Here is a 15,063-nt window from a genome sequence, read left to right on the forward strand (position 1 = left end):
TGCTTCTTCTTCCTCAATGGGAGGACTCCTTACACTCTTCCCCTGCTCCAGCACAGGGTCCCTCCCACAGGGTGCAGTCTTTCAAGAACAGACTGCTCCAGGGTAGATCCTCCACGGGGTCACAAGTCCTGCCACCAAACCTGCTCCAGCGTGGGCTCCTCTCTTTATAGGACCATAGGTCCCACCAGTATCCTGCTCAAGTACGAGCTTCCCACAGGATCACAGCCTCCTTCAGGCATTCATTTACTCCAGCACGGGGTCCTCCATGGACTGCAGAGGGATATCTGCTTTACTGTGAAGCTTCATGGGCTGCAGTGGGACAGCTGCCTCACTACGATCTTCTCACAGGCTGTAGGGGAATCTCTGCTCCAGCACCTGGAGCATGTCCTCCTCCCGCTTCTCCACTGACCTTGGTGTCTGCAGAGCTGTTGCTCTCACATATTCTCACTCCTCTCTTCTCTGGCTACTGTTGCACAGGTTTTCTTTTCCCTTCTTAAATATGTTATATGAGGGGTGCTATCACCATTGCTGATGGGCTCAGCCTCAGCCAGTGGCAGGTCTGTCTTAGAGCCCACTGGCATTGGGTCTCTCAGACACGAGGGAAGCTTATGGCAGCTCCTTGCAGAAGCCACCCCTGCAGCCCCTCTGCTACCAAAACCTTGCCACACAAATTCAATACAAAGATTTACTCATTTCAAGCATGGTCATTTGGGCCCTATAGAAACAGTAGAAAAGCAAGGATCCAAGAACAGCTGAAGTGATTTCTGGGTCACCTTTAATTTTTAAGCAGTTGATAAAACAGTGAATTAATAGAAACTGCTGAACCAACCCTAACCTTTTTATTTTCCAAAGTTTTAACAACTTCAGTTTGCAAAAGAACAGGGCAAATAAAAAGATAGAAGTCTCTTGTTCTGAATATTCTTTTCATTAATCCAGAGGGACTACAAGTACTATGGCAGGCTTCTAAAGGGCTAATGTACCTGAAAAGATGAACTGTCGTATAATACTGTGCTAGGTTCACTGCACAGAGCTAAGCTATCTGTCTAATTTGAAAAAGCCTAGTAAGGCAAGTCTTGCACACAAAAATCTACTTCCCTATGGATAGCTAACATTCTCTGAATGCTTCAGAGTTTTGCAGTGTTATTTTGTACCTTTCCTCTTCCCTTTTAGTTTCTCTAGACTCCATACAGAATTCTGTTAACAACACAATTTTATTATTATTTGCCAGGAAAAAACCTGCTTAACTATGCTGGGATTAGCTCTCAAGATTGTCTCTGAAGATATTACAATCTAGAAGATCTATAGAAAAAGGACTGGATGGAGCATGAGGAACAGAGCATATTTACATATGTATGAATACAACAAAGACAATGATCTGAACATGCCCATAAAGGAAAAGTTGCAGGGATTTTTGTTAGCCACTGATCTCTAATTCTGTAAGATATGTACCAAAACTGAGCCCCATATATTTTGCATGTGTATACTTCCATGTTATATTCTTTACTTAGGAACTTTGAAGTCATTATTCTTGCTCATACCAGTGAAGCCAAGATCCAGGCTCTGCATCCAAGAGCCTGGGGAGTCCAGGCAATAAGCCAAAAACGTTTACTCTCTTTCACTGTACTTTAACTGCCATCTCACGTCCTCAGCTGTAGGAGAATGACAAAACTCAAGGTGTGTGGGTGTAAATGTTACCTTTCTTTTTCTTCATTCTCAGCATCTCAATACCCAACCTTCTGACAGCTTCACACTGAGTGTATGAAGAGCCACATCTTGTATACTGTCTGTCACAACACTTTGTATTATACTCCTTAGGCTAGCAGCAGGAAGGTAAGCTCTTAACTGGAGCTGCTCAGATGGCTTCGTCTTCGAGTTTCCCCCATATCTCCCTCAAAACAAACATTCTTCCAAATACTGATTAGATAGTGTAGTGCCATTTTCCTCCAGGAAAAAAGTCACCAACACTGCTAATAGCTCTCTAGACAAATACTCGCAAATTGGATGCCTAATGGTAAAAGATGTTGAATTGTTCTAACAGGATAAGGAAAAATGCACACATAAGAGCTTGTTGAGGAGCAGTTCCAAAGAATCTCTTGTGTCTCTGAGGAATCTTTCAATAATACTATTCATAGAACTAAAAAAATGCCTGCTTTATTGAATAATTTTTTATCAGTAACTATGAGAGCAATGACATTTAATTTTCTAACACTTTATATAGGATCATTGAGCTGAAGAAGAACAAAAGAAATTATCCAGTCTAACCCCTGGTCATGAAGTTGGTTATTTGAAGAAATATTGCTATTTCTGATTAGTTACATTTTTTATCTACCTTTTAATTTCTTTTCTCTCTCAGTCGTAGAAACTGAAGAAATATCAGATCTCACTAAAAATGGGGCATAAGCTAATCTCAGAGACCATGATTTAGGAATTCTGCAGATGTTGCCCTAAATCTCTCATACAAGTTCCCTATTTTGAGAATAAAAGAGGTTCCAGTCTCACTCAGGATACTCAGCTAACTCTGCAAATAGTGAAAAATAAGTAATATTGTGAGGTATTGTTCATTTAAGAAGGAATGGTCATAAATATAAGCAGTCATTGAGCAGCTTCCCATCCTCTTGAATAGACTGTAAAAGCAGAAAAAAGGAAGATCTAAGGTAACAATTTATAAGACAAACAGTTCAAACAAAACTGCCGGTACTGAAGTATTCAAGCACTTCTGAATCAGTGCTGCACAAATTTGTTGCACAAATTTGCTTTTTAGAGCTTGTAAGCCTCCACATTCCTGCTGCCTAACTCTGAAAAGAGGTGGTTACAAAATACTGATGAGGTTTGCCATCAGTCTTTTATTTTTCATTTTCATGCAGAACATATTAAAATTGTGATCCATTAGTGTGCATCAGTATGCTTTCTATTCAGAATCAGAATGTTGTGAATATTCTCAATTTTTTTTAATTTTATGTTGTTAGAAAAAGAAAAAAAGGCAATTAAAAACTGATCATTAGAAACAAAACACCATCATCCACTATTTACTGCACCTGCAGTCATAGCCTAAGAATATTTGGTAGCCATGTGATGATAGTTTTCTTCTCTAAATTTAAATTGTTCAAAATATTGTAGACTAAAACATCAGGTGAGAAAATAATGAAAAATATCAAATAGCAGACATGACTTTCATCTCTATTTAGATCCATCATCTCTGTGTAGATCTCACAGCTTTTCATTTTAAAACATCATATGCTATATGATTTGTTGCAGTTGAAAACCTAATTATTTGTGCACATTTACATTGTATGCCTCTATGTTATCCATACCCAGATATTTAGGAAATAAAAATTACAGCAACTTCTTAATTTATTTATTTATTTTACTAAATATGTCATTAGAGACAAAGTAATATTATGGTTGAAACTATAAATTAGTAGAAAGTGTATTTGCTTCAAATATTTAAGATTTATTATTAATATCAACAAGTGTACACAATTTTATATTTTTTTTACTTTCTCACATAAACACAGAGAAATAATAAATAATATCACTTAAAATGCATAATAGAGCAAAAAAAAAGTCAAATAAACCTTTGTATCATTTTTGCTACTAGAAAAAAATCCTCCTTTCGTCTGGATCAGTCTGGTCAGCTCACACAGTCTTGCCATGAACTAACAATAAAATACCTGTTTACGACCTGCACTGTGGTCCTTTCCTTCATTTGCAACTGGCATGGAAAGTCAAAGCTAAAATACAGCCTTCAGTATCACTTCCAAAGTAGTTATTTGTACAACTCTTGAATGTACAGAACTTAATGAGGTACCTCAGCAAACCCATTACCATTTTATCAGAACAACAGAGAACAGAAAGAGAACAGAAGTAATCTGATTCTTTACTGATGATATGCAAGAGAATAAGCCCAGAAAAGCCTCCTCGAAATCAGAGAACAGCAAGCCCAGAGATCTCATGCTCTAGGCATTCACTGAGTTCGTTATTTCAACTCAAGCTCTTCGGCGAGGTCTTTGTCACCAGCAGTTTGGGTGTCAAGCCCACCAGTTGGGTGGCCACCAGCTGGGCTGCCTGGCTTCCTGAGTAGCCCCAGGGAAGTTGCCACCAATGGAGCCAGGAAAGACAGTCCATCACCAATCCCCTGGCAGACAGGTCTCTGAGTCCAGCAGCTGGGAAACCACCCTGACCCTCCTCACATAACTGAGGGAGCCAGACAGGTGCAGAGCCGGCTGCCTGAGGCAATGGGGAACCTGCAGTGGGCAACAGCAGAGAGAGCTCAGAAGAAAGGAGTCTGCCCTGCAGCTCATCAGATCCACTTTACAGAGCTCATCAGGTTGGCTGTCCAGGGACCAGGTTGTTTCAGTGATCCCAGGAGATGGTGACCAGTACTCCTACCAGCTGAGAAGCCAGGCATCCCAGAGGTACTCGTTCAGACTGGTGATACTACCAAGTGTCCGCTTTGGAAGGGAGATGGGTAGCAACTCACATCACTGGTCACCAGAGGAAAATTAATCCTTTTGCAAACTGGTAAGGTCAAAAAGGTGGCCCCTGACTTACAATATTACAAAGTTTGGATAGACCAGGGCAAGGGATATGAGACTGGAAGTCACAAGATTAAAACCTTAGATAAGTCAACAAACTGCCCTACAGGAGCTTTATCAAGCAGTCTGCATCCACATTGATCTGCCTGTGCCTAAACACTGCTCCCTACGATTTCAATACAGTGTGAGGTACTGTGGTCTCCAGCTCAGTGAAGGCCCTATGATCCATCTGCACTGGTCAGCATAGAGTGGTAATCCCTCCATATGTGTGACATCTCTGCTTTAACAGCAGAAATGGAATGTCATATTCCTTTTCCTCCACCCCAATAATTTTCAGGATTTTTTCTTGTGTCCTAAATTAACTTTTGAAACACTTTGGAGAAAAATGGCTTCAGTGCTCCTCAGCATGCTCAGACAAAATACTTGGTGTCTTAAAGGTCCACTCTAACAGTAAGACAAATAGGTGGGGACAGTAAAGAGCAGGATGACAGTGTGAAGATCAATAGCCCTGTAAATGATTTCCAAGATACTCATCACAGTGAACCAGCAGCTTAATGCTTCTCTATGTGCACAGATCTGTGATGTCAATCCGTGACATGCAGCCATCGCTTCAGGACCTTTAAAAAAATAATTTTCCTGGAGTTGCATGACAAACTCCCTTCAGCACTCAGCACCTAACCTGAGAGGTAAGCTGCTCCGACAGTAAAGAATTCGTTGGTTGAATAGCATGAAGTGAATGCTCGTGCTCTCAGCAGGGGGAATATTTTTGTGTATACTACTACATACAAAGGATTGCACAATGAAAACTCTGCTGAAAGGGATGTTATTGCCTTGATAAGATGGATGGGATGTTTTTGAATATCCTGCACAAAGCTAGTGCAGGCAGCACACCACTAATGGAAATTCTTAGAGTCACTGCTATGCAGCAAGCCACCACCAATTCATAACCTCCATGAAGCGGTGCTACTGCTCTGGGGATCTGCACCGCTGTTTTGCCATACTTGTCTTTAAGTGCAGCTTGTCAAGAGTAATTAAGAACAGTAAAGAAATTCTTTTATGCAAATATTTGAGCCCATGGTACTTCCTATTTAGAAGTGGTTGAGTATTTCTAGGCAGAATAATGGTTCCTTCTGTGGTGGGTGCTTCCATACATAATTTCTTGTCTATTACTTCAGAGAGTCAGACCCTGTGGTCACTGCTCAGTTTTTCTGACGTCCAACAAAATGCTTAGTTATTTATTCTAAGATCTCAAATCCCATGCTCACATCAATTAATTTTGGGCAGAGACTTTTTACAAGAGCATGTAGTGACAGGATGAGGGGGTATGGCTTCAAACTGAAGGAAAGTAGGTTAAGATTAGATGTTAGGAAAAACATTCTTTGCTTTGAGTGTGGTGAAGCACTGGAACAGGTTGCCCCAGAGAAGCTGGGAATACCCCATCCTTGGAAGTGTTCAAGACCAGGTTGAATGGAGTTCTGAACAACCTGGTCAAGTGAAAGGTGCCCCTGTGCACGGCTGGGAGGTTGGAACTAGATGATTCTTAAGGTCCCTTTCAACCCAGGTAATTCTGTGATTCCACAGAAGTCTAACATTTTTATTTATAACACTTAAAGAGGCTTCTTTAAAAGCATAAACACATTACCAGTGTCTTTCAGTTTTTCCCTCTGTGATTACAGAGACACCAATTGTAGTCTTTTTGTTCATGTAACAGCAAATTGTTAAAAAAAAAGTAGTTGAGTTCTTCCCCCTTTTATAGCATCCATTTAATTGTGGTATTCCCTTGCCTACTGGTACACTGATGTGTAGGTCTGTCCAGCCTTGGGGTTTTTATTGTTCACTACTACCAAGATCTCTACTCTCAGTTATGACCAGTCTTTGTTTTTAAAAAACATCTTCTGTTGCTTTCCAGGTGTAGATGGGAACCTAATTCACTATCATCATCATCATCATGGTTAGGCTTTGCGAACGAAGATTTAGGAAGGCACTATCCACTTTATAACTTGGAGTTAAACCTAGTAGAGACTTGGGGTTAAAGTTTACTCTGTTTTTCTGCTGGTAAGCCTGCTGCAACCCTTTATTTCTGTTTCACATGAGTACTAGCCTTGCCAACATCACAGAATCACAGAATATGCCGAGTTGGAAGGGACCCACAAGGATCATCGAGTCCTACTCCTGGCCCTGTACACATCCCCAAGAGTCACATCATGTGCCTGAGAGTAACATCCAGATGCTTCTTGAACTCTGTCAGATTTGGTGCTGTGACCAGTTCCCTGTGGGAGCCTGTTCCAGTACTTAATCACCCTCTAGCTGAAGAACCTCTTTCTAATAATATCCAACCTAAACCTCCCCTGACACAACTTGAGGCCATTCCCTCGGGTTCTGTCACTGGTCACCACAGAGCAGTGATCAGCGCCTGCCCTTACTCTTGCCCTCGTGAGGAAGTTGTAGACTGCAATAAGGTCTCCCCTCAGTCTCCTCTTCTCCAGGTTGAACACACCAAGTGAGTTCAGCTGCTCCTCATACGGCTTCCCCTCAAGGCCCTTCACCATCTTCATTGCCCTCCTTTGGACACTATCTAACATCAGATCTTTCCTGATCTTTGGAGGTATGTGATGTACATATTCAGAGGTTTCATTATTTACCCATGCGAGACTATTTCAAGGAAAACTAGAACTTTTCCCCTGAATAATACCATAGCTTGAGATCTGTCTTTAGCTTGTTTGAGCCTTACTTGTACAGGTGAAAATGGAATTTTAAACCAAATTGATTTCCAATTCTAGTGATCCCTGAGCTCCCACATACAGCAACTTGACCAAAGTATTCACAAACACTGCAGGGATGGGTGCACGTGGGGGTGATATTAAAGGTACAGATATTACCAAATGCACAAAAATCTTCAAGACTAGGTTATTCAAAAAGCTGAAGTGTAGAAGTGTAAAATAAAAAAAAAAAGTGTAGGTACTGCTTGCTGTGGATTTTTTTTGTGTGTAGAATGCCAAGAATTCCAAAGATTTCAATCTAGAAAAATGGCTGCAACAAATGCCAAAGATTGTATTACATTCCTCTGCCTTCTCTTAAAAAAATATCCAAACTACTTTAGCGACCTACTTGTTCACATGGTAGCGCTCTGATGTCAGCATTCCCCAAAAAGCTGAATGCAGCCCTCTTCATATTTCAATCAGTCTGTCCTCATCAAAAATCCTCTTTTGAACCCTCTCATTTATTTGTGTTTCCTTTAGCATTTTGATGAGTGTATAAACTCTTCACAAGATTGCTAGAGCCTGAAGTTTTTCATCTTTGCTGATACTTAACAAGCAGTTCTACCAGTTGCTTTATCCACCAGGTATTCTCTTTCTCTCATTGGCCCTGCACTGTGAAAGGCAAATGTGGGGTAATAGAGAATGATTATTTTATTTTGAGTGTCCCAGTTCATTGAAAACTGACCTTTTGAATGTCCCAATCAATCCTCCCAGTAATATTCACGAGACATTTTGCTCTTTTTCCCCTCCATGTTAGAGGGGTTTGGCAGTTTAGCTAAAAAGTTTCCACAAATTGAAGTTTGCTTGCTGCCAGAGAAAAACCTTTGATTTCCTCTATGTCTGCCCCTACAGCTTGGCATATCTCAAGCAAAGAGGAAAATATTACCTTAAATTATAAGTTCATAGGGTAAGTCTTACACCCCTTTATTATTGACAAAATATTAAAGGCAGGTATGAGGCTCTAAACATAAATTAAAAGATAATCTTATCTTTGAAAGCATACATTCAAATTGGACATGAATTTTTATAAATATAGTAAACCAAGTAGGAAGGCTGGGTATGAAGACTGGACATAAGCATAGGAAATGCACTAAGAGTAAAAAAAAAATTAATAATGATGGTTCTTCACAAGCATGCTTGTAGCCTGACCTGCTTATCTCAAAAGGATATCATGCTGGTGAGAGCATCTCCCTCAGAGAAAAGGTTTATTTATCATGCTGTGACAGATCTGAGCCACTCTGAATTGAGTTATAAACACTGCAAATATTGTCAAATATTTTGTGTTGTTTACAGTGTGAATACACTGAGATATCTGAGTTGTCTGTGAAATAGATGGGTCGCAAAAAAACCTATAATTTAAGAAATATTAAAGGAAAAAGTCAGAAACATTGTCTGAGATAATTATGGCTCAGCCTCTTTATTATACATGCCAAGAATGAGCGTAAACCAGAAACCCAAACAATGGTAATTCCAGAAAACAGGCTTGAAAAAATCTAGTTCTTATCTCAAGACAAAGTTATGTGAGAAGTATGAGTGTGGAGTGTGGTTTGCAGAGGCAAAAAATTTAAAAAAACACAATAAGAGAGACAAAAAGTGTTTTTTTCATAGGGTATAGAAGATATATTTTCTTTACCATAATACAGTTTTGAGTCTTTCCTTCCATTGCAGTGTAAATAAGGATATTTGCAGTACAAAATAAAAAGATCCACAAAGGAGAATAATATACCTTCAACACTTATTCTGTGCAAGTGACTCTAAACTTCTCCCTTGTGGGGACGTGCCAAAAAGCAGAGGAACAACAAATTTGTTTCTGAACATATGACAGCACAGCTCTGCCATTTGAAGCCTTCTCTGAGACCTCAGGAGTCAATTTCACTGCTACCCAAATCATTTGGTAACTTAGAGACAGGCAATCACTATATATGTTTTATACATAAAATGTAAAGTAATATCTTTCAGGCCAAAAAGGGGGAAAGGGGTAGCGAATCTGAACAGGATATGGAGATTAGCATTTATAATCCTAACAGTGAATATCTTCATCTGTAAAAATCAGAGAAGTGGCAAATACAGCCAAAAAGCTGGTGTGCTGTTTTGTCAAGGATCTAGGTACATACACATCTCCTGAGGTCAGACCCAAACTCATCCTAGACCTTCTTGAATGGTCTTAGCCATTCTGAGTGAAACCCCAAAACCTTACACCACCTTTTTTGTTTGTGAGTTAACATCAAGTTTCCAAAATGAAAATTATAGAACAACCTTTAGAGAAGAAATGCAGGTGTAAATACAGGATTGGTGGGGAAAACAGAATAGAAAATTAATGTTTTTTACTAGCAGTTAAGATTTAAATAAAATTTGTGGAACTAAAATTCAGAATAGAAATAAGGTACACTGAATAGAAACATTCATTAAGAACTTGTGAAATTTGCTAAGCACAGTGTTGGCAACGGAGATTTGAAATTAGTGTGGCTTTTTCCCAAAAACATATAGCCTACTGGAACAGGAAACAACTTGGGCAAAATCTAGTCAGACATCCTCTTTTTGCAATAAGCATCAGAGAACAAAAAAATTAAAAATACTTCCTAAAAGGCTCTGAAATACCAATTCATACCACTGCATAAAGAATGAGAATTGTCAAAAGAAAAATAAATACACATATTTCTGTTCTCCTTACTAGTGTCCTTATTAAGCTTTTAACTTTTTCCTTGAAAATTATATTTAAGATTTAAGAAAGTGATAAAACAATGAGTACTGAAGAGAAGTTTGAGACAGTGAAGTTAAGCAACATATAATCCTTGCAGAACATCTCAGATTTGCATCTGAAATTTCCTTGGGAAGTAACTAATCCCTGATGACTACGATTAATGCCTTTGGGAATGCTCAAATATCAGGGACATAATAAGATATGAAATGGAGAAAAAAATACCAAAAACTATTGGGAATGAGACAAAACAAGATACCGGTGCAAAGTGAGTAAAACTGGACCAAATCAGTGTCTGTAGAGCACGAAAAGTAAAGGGATTCAATGAAAAAAGGGACACAAAAAAAATAAATTAAAAGAAGTGAATTAAGACCTTCAGAGGCAAAGAGCTCTATAAGGGATTTTGAGAAATAAGGTAGTGTTAATGGAGCAAGTAGAAAGGTTCTTGAGGAAAACAGTAATAAGTAGACAGAATATTTTAGAGAGATTTGAAGAGATATAGATCCAGAGAACGGATTTTTTTTTCCTTTTGAGACATAAAAGATTTAGCAGGAAGCTAAATACTGAAATAAAAAATTAGACAGCTCCACTTTTTCTCTAAAATGCACATCCTGAATATCTTCACAGGTAGGCTAAAGAAAGGCAATGCTAAATAATGGCAGGAAAAGACAAATAGTAAGGTGAACACTCATGATAAGAAATTCCATTTCCCTAAATTTATGTTATCAACTATACATTAGCACAAAGATGGAAAGGCCTGAGGCAAAGCTGGAGCTTGAGGAGACACTAATACAGAGGTTATCATCAAAGCTTTCACAGAAGATAATGTATACAGTAGGAAAAGAACACTGGCGCATTAAAAAAAGGTAGAGAGATATTTTCAGTGCTACTCCTTGTCAAACAATGCCCATGATAGATTTATACCATCAAAATGTGCATACTGATGCAGAGCTTAAAACCCACACATTTGGATGCAGAGCTAATTCATATTTGCACCAAGTATTTACTTGCACCAAGTATTGACTGTGGGGGAAAATCAAATACATAGTCATAAAAGGTAAGATCAATGCTCAGGCTGTACTGTTCACCTTGCATCTCTACAGTTTTAAATGCACCATTGTGGTGGCTTCCTGCCAGTGTAAATGACATACAAGGCAGACAAACTATGACCGTGTCTGGCATTGCATATTTTTACAGCAGTTGAGTCTGACATTAAAACCCAACTGTTTTCTTTTAAATAGATGATTCTGTTCAAAGTTATCATGGCTTACATGTCTTACATGGAAGCCATTTCAGAAATGAAGAGTAGGCATTTTTACACAGAAACATGTTGCCTAATGTACAGAACAGAGAAGGAGTATATTTTCTTGTCTATCCACAAAATTAAAAGCTTAGTGCAATAGTATTTCTACCACAGTATTTCTGCCACAACAGGACAATAGGCTATTAAAAGATAATAAGAGTTCCTAGCTACTGGAATTGAAGATATCCAGTCATGTTAGGTATCACACACTCTTTTGTCTATTGCCCTGAGTGACACCTTTTTTTGATTGATATGGCTTGAAGTCCCATTACAGCCAAGAATGTCAAATTTATTCATTCTAAGACTATGCCTCAATCTGCCTCTGGGAATCTACAAAAAAAATCTAGAAAACTACACTCTGCATGGCATGAGATATATCCTGGACACCTAACAGAAGAAGCTGCAAACAATCACCTTACTCTTATCTACCATGGATTTCAAAATCCGTTTTCCCCAAATTACTCTGGTATCAAATATGATAATTCAATTATTTCTTAATTCAGACTGCTTTGACCTCATCAACTAAAAGTCATTTGATATTTTCTCTTTCAAAACTTTTACTGTGCTATTTTAGAGGGAAAAAAACAACTGTTGTGGATCTATTTTATTTTTTTCTTCCGCTCATTAAGTCAATAGAACTAAATATACCCATACAGTTCACACCTTGTGAAGGTGTAATGGCTGAAAGCTACTCCCTGGATTCTGAAAACTGTAAGAGAGGTATTGAATAGTTTGAGAATGGTTCATCTAAATTTCCAGTCCACTACAGGCATTTTGTTTAGTAGCAGCTTCCTTGAATGGAACTCCTTCCTTATTAAGTTACAAGAAGTTAATATTGTAGGCCCTCTCTATTATATTGATTTTAAGGATGGAGTTCTGGTATAAAAACAAGAAGAAATCAAGAAAACCTAGTTTGAGTAGCTATATGAATTAGTTACATTAATTAAAAGTGAAATCTCTTCTTTGAAAGAAAAATAGACAATGAAGAAGGACGGAGAAGGGGGAAAAAAGTCAGGCTATTGTTAGAGAAGTGATTACATGTTTTCTAATAATTCCTCCAAAAATGATTGGTGATTAGGTTTTCAGGCAAATCAAGAATATGGATGAAGACATATGAGAAAAATATATGAACTTACTCTTCTTACAAATCTCAAAGTTGTTGATAATTTCACTTTTTTTCCCCTGCCACTCCCAAGCTTCATTCAGACTGATACTCTGGAAAAGTTTGGATCCTAGCACTCTTTATTCATTAACTTAGTCAGTGCTCTATGTAGCTTCAAGGGGTCTTCGTTTTCTTGGGTGTAAAATACACTTTTAAATGTATAGCAGTAACAAAGTTAGACTTGATGCTAAAATTTTTTTCTTTTTTCTTTTGTTTTTTTTCCTTTTTTTCTTCTTTCCTCTCTCTGTCCCCCTCTCTCAATAATACCATGCAAAAGACCTGGGAAATAAGAGTCTGTCAAACATAGTTATGCTGCAAAGATCTTTGTAGGAATGACACCTTTATATACAAATCTGCACAGATAGCAGCACTGCACTTTCCTAGAACTATCGCCTAATTATTTGCTAGCCCAATGGTAGTGCAATTACCCATTAAGACTAGAAGAGTCTCCATTCTCTGTACAGACTTATTGCCAAGGCTGTTGTTTCCACCCACTGTAGTGTATTTTTGACATGTGTTCACGAACACTAGTTCATTAAGGTCAATGATTCATTTTATATAGTCCAGTAAACAACGAACTCAATGAAAATTTTTGGTTGATAGTCCGTTATAGCTGACATAACAAACAGCTGACTAAAGTATTCCAATGTTCAGTGAACAATGATAAAAGTGTCTATTAAGGGTATGCAGCTATGCCAAATACAATCATATATAATCAGCTGCACTAGAAAACCCGGTCGACACATTGCAGAATATCGTCAGTCAGATGATGCATCTGCTACAAGTGGCAGCTGTTGTGCTCTGGAGTGTAGACAATTAGACATGAATATACTCCTTGGGTTATTTACAGCACTCAAGCATGGTATTATCTAACACCTGTTAAGCTGTAATCCCTACATTTTTTGATATCTACCTATTATAATTGTTGAAAACACAATTTAAGATATCTAAATCCATAAGATTTCATAAATAACAGTGAGCATAACAGCAATATTTCATGTATTTCTGGACTCTAGGAGAAGCTCTTTAAATAGATCACAAATGGTCAGGCTAACTAAAATTATAAACCTCTTACCAAAGTCATAAATGCCAAGCACAAAATGTATTGACAAGTAATTTATCATGTCCTACAGTATAATATTTTATATCTAATTACTAAAGTAGGAATAAGTAATACTGCAAGATGAAATATTAACTATGTGAACAGGAGAGTCAGAGAAAAAAATCCCTTTATGTAAGATTACAAAGAAACAGCATAAATCATTGCCTTTGGCATAAATATTTATGCATGCAGAGAGTTGAGATTTTTATTGGATTTTGCTTTATTTGACTAGCTCCGGATTTTGCTTCATATCATTATATTTGGGGATAATTTTGATTGAATTATCATACCTCTGACTTTCTCTGAGCAACAAATTTTTCTTGCAGTGAGGAAATAATCCAGAGCTTTATCAAATTATCATATACATATACACAAGAAATATGGACAATTGCAGATATCCTTTAAAAATACAAATCACATGAAGTTATTAAAAAAGTCTTACCTAATTAACTTTTTCTCAACCTAGACAAATAGCATGCCCAGTCAAAACAGGAATAATTATGAATGCATATTGAATGCTAGGGCTTTGCACACTGTACTTAAACTCTTAAACTCTTGAAGTTTGTTCATTATTGGCTGAAAACAAACAACAACAATAGTTCTTATAGAAAGTGGTAAACCAGATGTGGATAAAGCACATACACTTAAATGCCCTTAAAAATCATGACAAAAGTTTCTGACCAGGTTTTTCCTCCCTTTGTTCCTGATAATTTTTCTTGCTAAGCATGAAAGAGGAAGAAGAGATTTTGCATAAAATCTAATAACATAGGATATAAAAAATATGGCTCTCAAGATACTATAAACATGTAATGCCTTAATTTAATAACTGTAAGAGCTGTTAATTTGCTAATTGAAAATTTATCATCCCTTGATTTTTTATTTTTAAATCACAGTGGGAGACATCAGGTTAACCGTATTGTAAAAACAGTGTTCTTCTCTTTAGAGCTTGTGATGCTTCTGAAGACTTTTTTTTAACTTCATCTAGTTTTCTTGATTTTTTTTTTGAAGTATAATCCTGAATAGCTCTTAAAACTGGATCTAAGGCATTAAAAAGAAATCTGACCTTAACCACTGCACATTACTTTAGTTCTATGAATTTGGGTAAAGCCCACAGTGTGGGTAGTACAAAATCATTTACTGATGTTCATACTGGTAACTTAGTTGTTAACATTGTGAGCAGCCTCATAAAACTTACTGAAGATTGTTGCCTTCCAGCAGTCCGTAAGACTGGAACCTTAGCAACAGGCTAAAGAGAAGGCAAAGCACTTATGGTGGTCCCCAATAATGGAGAAAAAACCAATATTTGAAAATGGCTTAGGTTTTTTCCATGCAGAAAACATCAAACAATGTATTGCAATGATTATTCATCTGCCTAGCGGGCTCTCATCTTGAGAAGGCACCAGCCACTGTGCATTCACTAGCAGACAATTCCCTTCCCTCCAACAGTACTTACCATGCTGCTTCACGCGTAAGACTTGTCATGAAGCCTGACAATGCAGACCAT

The sequence above is a fragment of the Corapipo altera genome, unplaced genomic scaffold (assembly GCF_003945725.1).
Source record: "Corapipo altera isolate COAL_440 unplaced genomic scaffold, ASM394572v1 22b, whole genome shotgun sequence".
Lineage (NCBI taxonomy): Eukaryota > Metazoa > Chordata > Aves > Passeriformes > Pipridae > Corapipo > Corapipo altera.